We start from the raw sequence: 13,864 nt of genomic DNA on the forward strand, positions 1-13,864 counted from the left end.
GATCTATTCTTTCATTTGGGCCATATTTTTGTGTCTCTGAGCACTTGTTATGTTGTAAGGGACAGAGCTTTAAGTATCACTAGGTTGGGGCAACCCAGGTCAATGCATTGTGATGCTGTATGTGGGGGAGGGGTCTGAGAGGGAACAATGCTGTTTGCTCAGCTCTGAGCCAGCTTTCAGTCACTTACCCCATTACTCACAATCAAATTGGGCCCTTCTGGTGCTGACTCCTGGGTGGGTGGTTTTGTGTACGTTCTAGGACCCTGTGGGTCTCTCCAGCAGATTCCTCTGTGAGGCTGGGAGTTTCTCCCCACTGTTGCAACCAACACAGGTTTTTTCAGTTAGAGGCTTTGAGGCTTTATTTCCCCGCACTGGAACCCTGGGTTGCATGGTCTGTCTCGCTCCCCAGTTGTTCATCCAGGTTTACCTGCACACAAATGTGGGACCATCTGCTCTACCAGCCGCTGCTTCTCCCACTCCATGAGCCCCTGCCTTGCCCTCCTGGTCCTCCAGCCTCCACCTTACCACGCATCCTCTCCACCCAGCTGCCCAACTCCACCCCTCCTACCAGTCTGGGTGAGTGTTTCTCCTTTAAGTTCTTGGTTGTTGGACTTTTATACCATTCAATTTTCTGGCAGTTCTGTATTTTTTAAAAATTTGTTGTTGTTCTTCTTTTGGTTGTGGGAGGAGGCAAAGTGTATAACCTACACCTCCATCTTGGCCGGAAGTGACAAAAAAGTCCATTTCCGATCTGAAGATTCCCTTGAGAACTGAGTTCCTGTGGATAGAGAAACCCACTAGATCCCTTACTCCCCTCCCTGGGGATTACCTGAGGGTAGGGCATGGGGAAGTTATGTAGCGGACTTCATTTCACATTGTGGTGTTGTAAGTCTACAGACTTAGACGGTTTGAGAAATTTTTGAGAAGGTGCTCAGAACAGTTAGCTGGCGGCTGCAACTTTACTTAAATGTAATTCGAACACAGAACAGCCCTCCCTAAGATCTACCTATGCCCTTGCTCTTTGGGAAGATGGGGGTGGTCAGTGTATGGGGAGGAAAGCTAATATGCTATATTGAATATTTATTTTAAAACTAGTTCCTATGAATATGTAGTGATTAAAAAATTTTAAATTATATGTATGAGGTTTAATTTAATCTTTAAGAAGACATCAGGAAGCTTGCAGAGAGTACCTTTATAAACAAATGGGCACTTTGGTCAGATGGAGTCAAATGTGCTGGGTTAGAATTCCGGCTCTGTCACTTATTAATGGTGTGGCCTCAGGCCTTGGCTTCCTCAGATGGGAAGTGGGTGTGAAAATAATTAACCTTGCAGGGCTAGAGAAGGATTGAGTGAGAAAAGCTCTATCAAGGGCCTGGCTTCAGCCTGAGGTGCAGCAGGTGCTCAGTATATGGAGTGATGAGGATTCTAGACTCCAATTTTAAACATGAGAGAAAATGCTTGGTTAATGTCTTTATAGAATTAAATAATGCCATACACATATAATCTCTTAAAATATATCCAAGGTCATAGATTTAAAGTATTTGATGTTTAAAATTTTGTTCATTTAAAAAGTAACATCAAGGTAAGTGGGTGTGTGCCCCTGGGCCAGAGGTGCCCATGGGGCCGGTAGGAGAGAGGATGTCTTTTCGAGGTTGTGGCTGTGGAAACTGTCCACAAGGTCGTGGGGATGGCGGCTTCCATGCTGGCCACAGCAGCAGCAACTGCTTCCGAGGTGGAGGGGGCGAGAACTTCACAGGCAGCGGCAGCAGCGGTGGCAGCAGTGGCAGATGAGGACTTGGACGTGGGAGTGGCTGCGGAGTCCGTAATAAAGGCCAACAGCAAGAGCCTCTGGCACTCGTGGGTTGATTAGGAGTCCCCGCATCTCCGTGATGATGGCATAGTTTGCAAATGCACCACAGATGAAAACAAGGTGCCTTATGTTAATGCTTCAGTTTATTTAGAAAACAAAGAACAAGCTGGAAAAGTGGATGAAATATTTGGACAACTTAGACATTTTTATTTTTTCAGTTATGCTGTCAGAAAACATGAAGCATTGTCCTTTTAAAAACTGCTGCAGAGGTTGCTACCTTGGGCTCCAGGTAAGAAAGGACCACCAAGAGGTGGTGGCAGGGGCTGAGTAGGAGGTGGCATGGGGGGTGGAGGTGGTGGTTTTAGACGTGGACAAGGAGGGAGGAACAGGGGCTTCCAGGGAGTAAGTGGTGGTCTCAGAGGGAGAGGACATGAAGTGTCACAGTGACAGAGGAGCTTCCCTGGTGGTTTTCTGCATTAACCTGCATGGTCTCCTTGCACGGATCAGAAACGTGCTTCTTGAGCAATTTTGGAAGCCCCGCCCACTTATTATGTCACAGTGACACTCAGAAATCAATGTCATAGAAACATGAGTGCAACAGGTTAGGCACTTACACCCCAAAAGAGTTTGAACATGTGCTTCAGTGTTTTGTATTGTGCTTGGAACCATGGTCGCTTACTAAATGGACAATTTTCATATATGAAAAAGCAATTCTAAGAACCTCTGAATCTTAAAAATATTTAAATAATAACCAGCCATGGCTTAAAAAAATGTAAACAATAGGAAAAGGAACGCAAATTCCCTTATCATCTCTCTATGTAATCCTTGATGGTAGCCCGCCCCCCGCCCCCAGGTTTCACCAAACAGCAGGCACGTAACCTTCCAGCTGTGCACATATGTACATGTGGGCTGTTTTTCCTTCACAAATGAGCCCGTGCTCCACACTGTTCTTCAGCTTCCTTTTTTATCTACCATGATAGGCTGGAGCTGTTTCATGCTGGACTTGACCTCTATCTCAGTCCTCTTCACAGCCATGTGTTATTTGGATGGGATTTTTAAAGATAGCAAAAAGAGTGTCAGTAAAATGGGGTGTTTTCTTGAGTCCATGATTCTAAAGAGTGGGATTAGAAGAGAAAAATTTGGGTTAACATCTGACTGTTCCATCTCTAAAATGTGGTAGACATCCAGAGAGCAGGTGGGGAATAATCCAGATAAGACAGTCAGGGCTGGCTGGTGTGGCTTGGTGGACTGAGTGCTGGCCTGGGAACCGAAGGGTCACCAGTTCAATTCTCAGTCAAAGTACATGCCAGGGTTGTGGGCCAGGTCCCCAGTGGGGAGCTTGCAGGAGGCAACCACACATGGATGTTTCTCTCCCTCTCTTTCTCCTTCCCCTCCCTCTAAAAATAAATAAATATATAAAATCTTAAAAAAAAAAAAAAAAAAAGACAGGGGATGCCAGTGAGTAGGGGTTGTTTTTGCGCTAATGACAGTCACCCCTACAATGACATGGTGTGCTCCGTCATGTATGTCACAGTTGGCGCTGACAGTTCAAAGGACACAGGGACCTATTATCCCCATTTTAAATCTGAGGGCTCTGAGCTTCAAAGGGGCTTCCCTTTAGCTGGCGGGCCAGGAGCTGGGAGTGAGGTGGAGGGAAGGGGGCTTTCCCCTGACCTGACTTCTCAAGGCCCTCGGTCAGCCCATGGACCATAAGAAGGAGCAAAGTGGCCTCTTGGCATCAGAGCTCATGGCTTGCACTGAGCTCGGTTTGGGAGGACTGCCTTTGGGAGGACGTCTGCTAAAGGACTGGGCTTTTCTTCATCCACAAACAGTTGTCAGTTGTCCACAGTGTTTCCTGAGCATCTGTGATATGCCGTCCCCCGGGTTAGACATCACCAAATGTGCGACAGTGGGGCCTGCACTGGGGTGGTGACCAGGCTTCTGTCCCGACCTGGACGCATCCACCCCTCTCTGAAACGCCGTCACCCTAGTTACCTGAAATGTGGCTTGGGCTAGAGGGGCTGATCTTGACTTGCAGCTGAGGCTGCCAGGGCCTCCATGCGTGCAGAGAGGGGGAAGGGGTCCTCCCATACTGCTGAGTTGAAACAATGAAAGTTTCCCACATTCATGCGTGTGGTTGCAGAGGTGCACGGAGAGCCTGGCGTCATTGAAGTCTGACCTTGGGTTGTAAAGGAGCAGAATGAAGACAAGGGGACAAGAGACCCCATCTGGCATTGGATGGTGATGCTTCAAAAGTGCATCAAACTGCCCGTCCCTATCATCTCAGTCAGGAAAGGTGATGCAGGAAGGAAAAGAACACTTGGCCCCTCTGACAAGGATCCATGGTGTTCGAGGCTCCGGACCTCCTTGGTTCAGCGTGGCCATGCTGGGAACAGGGAGGGGAGGGCCGTGCCCAGGTCTCTCTGGATTACAACTCTTGTCTGGGGTCAGGGGTGTTTAGTGAGTCAGAGAGGAGGAGCTGACCGGCAAGGTATCTTCTTCCTTCCCCCCAGACTCCCCCAAAGCCTGGGCTATGAAAATTGAGCATTCGATGGAGATAAAGATGGTCTTCCTCAGGCCTAAAGAAGATACTGCAGGAAAGGAGCCACGTGCCAGGGTTCCATCTTCAGGAGGCATTGGGGGTGGGGTGGGGGGAGTGCCTTGCTTAGCAAATAGAGGAGGAGCCCAGCCCTGGGACATGCCAGAGCCAGTGACTGCTGTCAGCCTCCTTGTCTGGAGTCACTCCTTCTTTGGGAAATGAAATGCACCCCAAACCCTCACAGGGGACTGGAGACAACTGCAGATTTCAGCAGGAGAAAGAATCAAAGCCAAAAACTGGTTTCATGAGAAAGTGCTGGGCTTTGTTGGTGCTGTGATTTGATTTATCTAAATGTGTGGTGTTCAGTCTGGGTTTGAAATTCCCAAATGTGTCCAGAAGTTTCTTGAGAGGGAGACAGAATGTAACTGAGAAAGTGAAGATCAGGGCCCCCCATCCCCAAATCTACCAGAGGCGTTCCACTTCCATCTCATTAAAAAAAAACACTTGGGCTTAATGTAAATGCTATTTAAATTATATATACACACACACACATATATACACATACATATATATGTGTGTATGTGTATATATATACATTTATTATTATTATTATTTACCAAAGGGTTTTGCTACTACCACCAAGTTGGACAACTACAGTTCTGTTACCTCCCTTTTCTATAGGATGTTAGTCCTGACATTCCGTGCATATATAGAGAAGATCAGTGTTGTCTTGGGAGAATAGAGAGAAATTCATTCACTCCTTCCACAAGTATTTATTGAGCATTTCCTTTGTGCCAGGCACAACAATGCATCATGAAAAATAAAAAGGTCTAATAAAGGCCACCCTTTATGGAGATGGCACAGGTTGAAGCTCAGGGCAGGCAATTCAGAGGAGTTTTAAGAGTGTGGGTTTGGGGAGAGGCTGACGCTTTCCGCCTTGGATTATCCAGTTCCTATCAGCGGAAGCCACAGGCACAATTTCCTTCAAGATACCTCTCTTTTTCTCTAGATGGATTTTCAGGGTCTTCAGCTTAGGAGGCTACTTTAGGAATGTCATGCTTTTAGTCTCTTTTTCCCATACCATTTGGTCCAACTGGAGGTCACTTTAATCCAAATGGAGGTTTTGAGAAAGGTTTTAGGAGCTATGCTCTTGATTTGTTCTGTCCTTGTTCTTGTTTTCATGAGGGGCTGGGCCTTCAGCAAGGATTCTGTAGTACCCAATGAGAGCAAAAACTAAGCGTTTGTTACACTAGGCCACTGAGATTTAGGAGTTGTTTATTACAGCACCATAACCTCACCTGTCCTGACTAATACAAACTATCTATACTTATCTATTACTGGTCAAACTCCTGTTTCTTATCCCATAGTTTCATTATCTCCCAGTCTGTAAGCCATGTTCCACTCCCCCAGGTAGAGGGGAAAGCTTTTTCCTCTATGCACATGATATATTATAGGATACAATAAGTTTAATTGAATTTTTTCATGTCTTTGCTTATTAACCCCACTGGCTTGTATGTACTTTGAGAGCAGAACATATACATTATATATAAGTGTGTGTTGATAGACTGCCTGAATGCAAATATGGGATTTAGAAATTGTGTCTTAAAGCCCAGAGTTTAGTGCTCATTTCTAAGCTATTTCTTTAAACCATCTGTCCCTGTAGAAGGGACATGGAGCAGTTGTAAGCATCTGCCAGACCACCCTGGTTAGGTGTGGAAATTTAAAGTCTAGGTGGTCAGAAGGGAGGGTCTGTAAGGTTTCCTTGAGCCCTCACAGCCAGGGCCCTGCGAGCCCTGAAGAACCAGACAGGAGCCTTCTTTAGCTATAGCGTCGGGGAAGACAGCACAGGCCTCCACACTGAAACAATTCGTTAGCATTTACGAGTTCCCATTTTCTGTATGTTAACTTCTAATTGGTTTCCTCTTTTGTGCTAAGAATGCCATCTGTCCCTTTGACAGGTTTTTGGATTTGATACCACTTACCAGAAAATATAACCATCATCGGTGCTGTTAGATGATCCTGAACTGTCCATCCCAAACAGCCCTGTTTCCATAACTTCACACGGGCCCCTGCACTGTGCTCAGGGAGAGGTGTGACCATTTTCCAAGTACCTGCTACATTAGAATAATGCCCTTCACCTCCACCGTTTCTAAGAGGTTGTAATACAGCGTGAGGCCACATACATGGTCTTATTTTGATTCCAGGTCTCCTATCTCCACTGTTGCACTAAAAAGAATATTATTATCTGTATTCGTAGATGAGAAAATTGAGGTTGATGAAAGTGGGCTTGTCTAACATACAGAAATGGTATAGTACCAGGGCATCAAACTTAATTTCTGAATCCACAGCTACCATTTCCCCCTTGTGGACTCATTACTCCCATTTTATGAAGCAAGAAACTGAGGCCAGGAGTAGTTAAATAACCAATGAGAGATTCTGCAACATCTAATATAAAAACTCTAGTCCAGCCCTGGCTAGTGTAGCTCAGTGGATGGAGCGTGGGCCTGCAAACCTAACAACCGCGGTTCAATTCCCAGTCAGGGCACATGCCTGGGTTGCAAGCCAGTTCCCAGCAGGGGACACACGAGAGGCAACCATACATTGATATTTCTCTCCTTTTCTCCCTCCTTTCCCCTCTAAAGATAAATAAATAAAAATCGTGAAAAACAAAACCAAAAACAAAAAACCAGCTCTAGTCCTTTCCTCTCAGGTATTGTGCTCTCACTGGGACTACCTTACCTTACCTTGATTTTGCAATATCTGCTTTCAATCCCAAAGTTACTTGAGCCTTGGACAAGCTAAGAAGAGGGAAGGGGAGTGTACCATGGGAGGCTAGGTTGAAGAAAAGGTTATAAATTCATGTCACTGAAACAGAGAACCACCGTCAGGAGGCTCAGCTTAGAACGCAAATGCTGTGGCCTCTTGCCCTAGGATTCACTGGGCCCCTGGGATTCGCCGAGGCAGGCTGGGGCTAGAGTGAGGGGCTAGGACCGACCCTCACTGAGCACCCACTGTAAGCCAGGTTTATGAATGCTGCACCACCCACCCTGACGAGACACTAATTTACAGATAGAGAAATGAAGGCTTGGAGTAGCTCTCTGCATGGTTCCACCTGGCCGAACTTGCTGGGCCTTCTGACTTCAGACCTGGGCTCTTTCCACCATTTGCTGAAGCAAACACTGTGAGAGATGCAAAGACGGGGAAGGTCCTTCCACTAAGGAACTGCTAACCTGGTTAGAGGAGCGCACACAGGAGCCTGACCAAGAATGCAGCTGGATGATGTGAGCTGGGGTCAGGGCAGGGAATGAACAAGGCGTGGAGATTTGGTGGGAGAAGGGGAGGGTTGGGGGAAAGATCAGCATTTCTTTCTGCAGAGTCTCCAGCTGATCTTGGAGGACAGGATTTGAATAAGCAGACAAAGACTTTTTAGGCCAGAGGCAGTAACTTCCAGAAATGGACAGATTAGTACCACTATTTAAACACAAGGAAAACAAAAGTCTTCCAGGCGGATATTAGAGCGGGTGTGGGCAGTCCTTGAAGCTAACAGAAGTATCTCCTGAATGGAAGGAAATTGAAATCAGCAAGCATCAGCCATCTGTTAGGCAATCACCTAAAGAGAAGATCTGAAAACCTCAGTGGAGGAGATCTGGACAAACCCAAACTAAATCACTGCGCCTGGACACTAGTCCCAAAGAAAGAAGATGGAATGTAGAAAGTGCTGCTCTTCCTAAAGGGCAGAGCAGATGGATCCGGAAGCCGGAATGGGGAGCAGCATCTGGAGGCAGCATTCCCTGCAGCCCCTACAGACTCCTGCTAGGGCTGGGGTTCCCTCCTGCAAAGCCTTCTGGCACACTGATAACCCAGGGTTGAGCTCTAAGGAGTGGAAGCCTATTGCCCTCTGGCTCCGCCATGGAGCCTGGCCCTGAGCAACCCGCCCACCTCCCAGGTCAGCTTTCCCATGTGCTGTTCAGAGTAAAGAAAATAAGATAAAAGGACATTCTGATTCTATGGCAACAATAGCACTTTCCGACCATGAAGGTCTTTGCAGTTAATACCTTCCCCAGGTCTGTGAGGCACCAAGCCCGAGAGGAGGCTTTCCAGCAGAAGGGGTAGCTGAGCTGTCTCAAATGGTGCGAAATTCATCTTGGAAAGGAATGTAGTAGGTTATGTTTTATTTTCTAAGTTGGTAATTAAATTACTGGCATTACATGAGGATAATTTTTGTCTTAACCATAATCGCGCCTTTATCAAAAGATTTCCCATTCCCAGAATTCAATGCTGGCTCTCAAATTTTCCTCCAACCTCAGAGGTCAAAAAGTGGATGTCTTGTCTTAGGCTCATGCAACATCATATACTTTAAATGGCTCTGGCTGGCTTGATTCTACTCTTAATTAAACCAGGGCTCATATTGGCCCATCTTGGTCTTTTGGAATCCTCAGCTGACTCAGTTCAGCACCAGCACAGTCTGAAGGCCAACCACCCCAGGAAACGGGGATCTTTGGGGTGACTTTAGGCTTCACAAAAGCATCCTTTACTTTTCCCAAATAATCAGCTTCATGGCTAGCTTTCCTGAGGAGTAATGAAAATACTGTTTTAAAAAATAACGGAAGCAAAGACATCAACATTTCTCATAATCCCGCTGGTTCAAAAAATTTCATAAAGCCTTGGCCAGATAGCTCGGTTGGGTGGAGTATTGTCTCCACACACCAAGGTTGCAGGTTCGATCTCCTGTCAGGGCACACACAAGAATCAACCAGTGAAAGCATAAATAAGTGGAACAACAAATCAGCATGTGTGTGTCTCTCTCTCTCTAAAATCAATAAAATTTTTTTTCATAAAGCAAGGGAAAATGTTTCTCCCTCAACCTGATCCCTTTCTTCCAAGTAAACCACTTTTAACAAGTTGTTGCACATTTCACCCAATTTGTTACCAGGTCTATGCAGACGTATTGAAGTACACACATACCCGAAATGCCAGCCACACTGACCCACACCTTGTTTATATTCTTTCATACTCATGGATGTTTTCCAAGACAACACCTACGGCTCTAACACATTCTTTTTAGTGGCTGCACAGTCTTCACTGCATGGATATATTGTAATACATCCAACCCTCCCCCTACTGATAGGCACATAGGTTGTTTATAATAGTTTTTGTTATTATGGACAATGCTGCAACACATATTCCAATATTTTCATGTATTTGTTGTCTTTTGACTACTAGGATGGATCTGAAAGAGTGGGAATGCTTTTACTCATGGGGCTAGAACACCAACAGTGTGGGAAAGGGTCCCCAGCCCCCTCCCCAGCCTTGCCAACACTATGTCCAGTCCAATCTGCTAAACCAAAAAATGCTAATCTCCTTGGGGTTTAATTTGCATTTCCCTGACTGCTGGTGAAGCTGAGCATCTTCTCATATGTTTGCAAAAATTTACGTTTTCTGTTCAGTGAATTCCCTACTCTTATCCTGGACCCAATTTCTATGAGGCTCTTTTTCCTACTCAGTGTGTGGTACCTCTCTGTGGACACAGGTATACTCTTCATCCCATAAATGAGGCAGGTGTTTTTCTATCATGTTTTCATCTTTTGATTTTGTTTATGTGGTGTGGGCTAACTGTAAATTTTAACTTTTATTGTTGTTATAGGTAAATATGTTAAAATTTTCCTTCCTCCTTTGAGGGCTTAGAAAGAATGCTAGTCTATATTTTCTTCTTATACTTTTAGAGTCTTATATGTTCCATTAAAATCTTTCATCTAAGCATTTAAAAATTCATTCATTCACTAATTTGTAACTGGGGAAGTCAGGGAGACCACTTTACTCCCAAGAAAGAGCCAGGGACTTGAAAATGATTTAGTCAGTACAAATTTACTCTTTTTTGTTTTTCACTTTGGCAGGAGGATCCAGAGACATGGCCAAGGAAAACCATGGCCCCCGAAGCTGCACGCAGCAGGTCTTTAACCCATGATTGAAGAAAACACCTAGAGGCTGCTGAGCTCCTGGTCAGTCACGGGTAAGACCTGTCTGAATGTGTGTGTGTGTGTGTGTGCGTGCGTGTGTGTTGCTTTTCTTTTAATACGGAAGGGAGGAAACATCCTCCTCCATCAAGAAAATCTCCTTATTCATCATAAACCAAATCTTGTGTGTAACTCTGTCGATATAAAAAATGTCCAGACCTGTAGATACTTTTTATAAGTTTATTTGAGCCAGACTGACGACATATGCTGGGGAGCAAGGCCTCAAATGCTCCTGAAAATAGCAGTTTTGCAGCTTCTTGTATGCGTTTAAGATGCAGTAGGGGATGCACATGAGGAAGGTTATACGGAGGTGGGAGAAGAAGGGCAGCGATTGGATCACTACAAGATTGCGGACTTTCTCAAGGGTGGTTGCAGTTTATTTCAAAGGTGTGTTGACCTAGATTCACAGAAACCGTGGACAGGGCTTGCTTAAGGCAAAGATAAAACTTTTACTAAAAAGTTGTATGCCCAGGGCATGACTACCCACCATAACAGGCCCGATTAGGGATTTATGACCAGATCACCCTGTGAAGTTACTTTCCATAGAACTCCTTTTTTGTCCACAACTCTCTATCTGTTGGTCCATCTTTCAGTGTATTTCCTTCCATCCCTGATACACTCTTAGAGGCTGTGTTAACTCACCTCTGTTCTGAATGGGGACAGTACATGCATGCGGAACCAAACCTTGTCTTTGAAGCCATCTGATTTATTTGGTGTGCAGTCACACAGACTGAGGGTGTGTCAGCATTTTGGAGAAGAATCTGTGCGGGTTTCTCTACAAGCTGTTCAGGAACAGTAACAAGGTTCCCCCACAGAATCTTTTATCTTTCCGTTTGCAAACGAAAGTACCAATAAATACTTGTTGAATTTTATCATTCTGTTAACTTTCAAATTCAGACTTGTCTGTAATTACTGGCTTGCCGTTAAAAGATGGAAATTAGAGATTGGGGCCCAGGAAGGATACGCAGTTTGCTGGGAGGCATACAGTCACCAGGTCTCTCGTCTTCCTGTCCGTTTTCTGCTACATTCTGCCCCTTGACAAAGGACAACTGGAGTTGGTGAAGGGCACAGATCTGGTGAGAGAGGACAAGGGTCGGACTTTCAAACATAGCAAGGGGGTCATCCTTGCCTATTTTAAAATCCTGCCATTTTGGTTAAAAAAAAAAAAAAAAAAAAAGGTAGGGCAGGCCTGCCGAAGGCCTGAAGAAGGTCCCGCCCTGACATTCACTCCTCCTTTGCTGATGAGCAGAAACTATCTGGGAGGAAAGCTTGCCTCCTTAGAAGGACTCATTTGGGGATTTCTGCCTTGGACGATAGAGTTCAGTCCCTTCTGTGCACAGGGACCCCGCTTTGCTCCAGGATGCCACTCTGAGCAAAGCAAGTCCTCTCCCGCAGGGGCTCCCAGGTCGAGGAAGGGAGACAGAGCCTGTTTCCTCATGGGCTCAGGCGGGAAGCCGGCATTAAACAAACACTCCCAGGAATATATAATTACAAATGGAGGTAAAGGATGTTTGGAGAGAATACAGCAGGAAGGCTTGGTTTAGATTAGGAGGTTAGGGAATAGCAGACGTGGGGTGTTAAGGGCTTTTGCAAAAGTGAAGACTTTTACATATGTGAGGGAAGTAATAATAATAATAAAGGTGCTCAGAAGGAGCACATCCTCATTCATGGGCCACTTCCTAGAACTTGGGGAATCTCTTTCTCTCCCCAGAATTGTGTAGGCATCTTGGGAAAGGGCTGGAAGAGCCTTCACAAATGCTAATCCGAGAGCATTTTACAGGCTTCTCCCCCTCCCCCCACCCCCGCCCCTGCAACCTCAGCTGTAACTAGTTTGAATGTTGAGGCAAATGGCAGGGATGAGTGGAATTTCCAGTTTGGAAAATGGGATATAAAGAAGCAACCCCAGCCCAAGCCAGGGGCCAGGTTTCTCTTATCCCAAACCATCCGAGAATGGTTTTTCAAAGCAAAATGCCACCTTGGTTTGTATTTGGCTGTGAGGGGGGGGGGCTGTCCAGGAGACCGTGTTGCTCCTGGGGAGATTGGGGATAAGGGCGATAATCTCTGACCCCCGCCCCCACCCCTTTCCCCAAACACACCTGTAAGAAAGCTGAGTGTAGGGAAGCGGGGATGTGGTAGGGGTGGTGGGAGGGGGTGAGGGTGAATGCTGCCGGATGGGGGTGTTAATTTCCCCGGAAGAATCTATCGTGTTCTGATAATAACGATAATAACTGACATTCACACTTGCGTGTTGGGCACTGTTCTAAGCGCTTTCATAACTTCTCTCTCGAAACAACCTATGGGTAACCACCGTTACTAATTCCATTTTGCAACTGAGGAAACTGAGGCACGAAGAGGCTCAGTGGTGACAGCAGCAGGACATTGGAGTTAAGGTTTCTGAGCTGAGGTGTGGACCCGTTAACTCCCGTGAGAACCCGACCCGCCTCCCGTAATTCGGCACAAAGCTGGTTTTGAAAGGTTAACTTGAGAGTTGGGGCCGTGGGAGGGTCTCACGCCCATTTACTTGGAAAGCCGAGCCCCTACCTCCTGCACGGTGGGGAGGGCTGGTTGACGGTGCCAAGGGGGCTGCGGTAGACCTACAGCGGGCCCTCCCCCCCCCCTTCTGTCCCCAGCGCAAGGTCCAGCAGCTCGGCTTTTCTGCTCGGTGTCCGCAAGGTGTCGCCTTCGGCCGAAGAAACCACGGCGGCACCACCCTCGTCGCCCGCAGTTATTTATTTTCAAACAAGGGGGGCGCCCCTCTCCGTTCAATGTAAAACTAGAAACATCCTGCGGTCTCGTTCCTAAGTGCGCACGTACTCTTTCATGTTGCACCCTGAGTGAACCTCCCTTGGGAATCGCACACGAGCAGCCCCTCCGCGGGGCCTTGCAGAACAAGGGTCTCACGCCTGGCCGCCCACAGACGCAGGCAAGGCGGGGGCTGCGTTAGGAGCCTCTGTTCCCCGCCCCCCACACCCGCCCCCCATAACTACACCCAACATACTCCCCCGGAGTCCCCTGGACATTTTTTTTTTTTTTTTTAACGCCAAGCAATTGCCAGACCCGTGGGGCGGGTGCTGCATCGCACTGCTTTGCACACAGCTGGTTTGCAGAGTGCAGCGGGTGCAAGCCCGGGGGTCTGAGAGGGTGGGGGAGCACGCCCCCGGATTCCCACCTTTGCAGCCCCCCTCTCTGCAAAGAAGAAAAGCAAGTGGCTTTTGGCGCGAAAGCCTTGGCGCCTCCCCTGATTTTTATGGAAATCAAGAGGGCGGGGTAAAGCCCCTTTCCTCTGCCTTTCTCCCTCCCCCTTGTCTGTGCCGCAGCCCCCTTCTCTCCCCGCCCCCCGGGTGTGTCAGATTTTTCAGTTAATAATATCTCCCGAGCTTCAAAGCGCAGCCAGTGACAGTCATCTGTCTGGACGTACTGGGTGAATGCGGGGGACTCCTGGGAACTGGGTTGGAGCCGAGCTACCGCTAGCCAGGCGCAAGCACGTATAGACTGCAGCCA

General features: G+C 46.9%; 1 pseudogene; it reads left to right on the forward strand.

The window, feature by feature from the left end:
• Positions 1 to 1,638: 1,638 nt before the first annotated feature.
• On the forward strand, positions 1,639 to 2,257 carry LOC119053932 (H/ACA ribonucleoprotein complex subunit 1-like; annotated as a pseudogene).
• The last annotated feature ends 11,607 nt before the right edge of the window (positions 2,258 to 13,864 follow it).

The sequence above is a fragment of the Artibeus jamaicensis genome, unplaced genomic scaffold (genome assembly GCF_021234435.1).
Source record: "Artibeus jamaicensis isolate MK-2021 breed Jamaican fruit bat unplaced genomic scaffold, CSHL_Jam_final contig_465, whole genome shotgun sequence".
Lineage (NCBI taxonomy): Eukaryota > Metazoa > Chordata > Mammalia > Chiroptera > Phyllostomidae > Artibeus > Artibeus jamaicensis.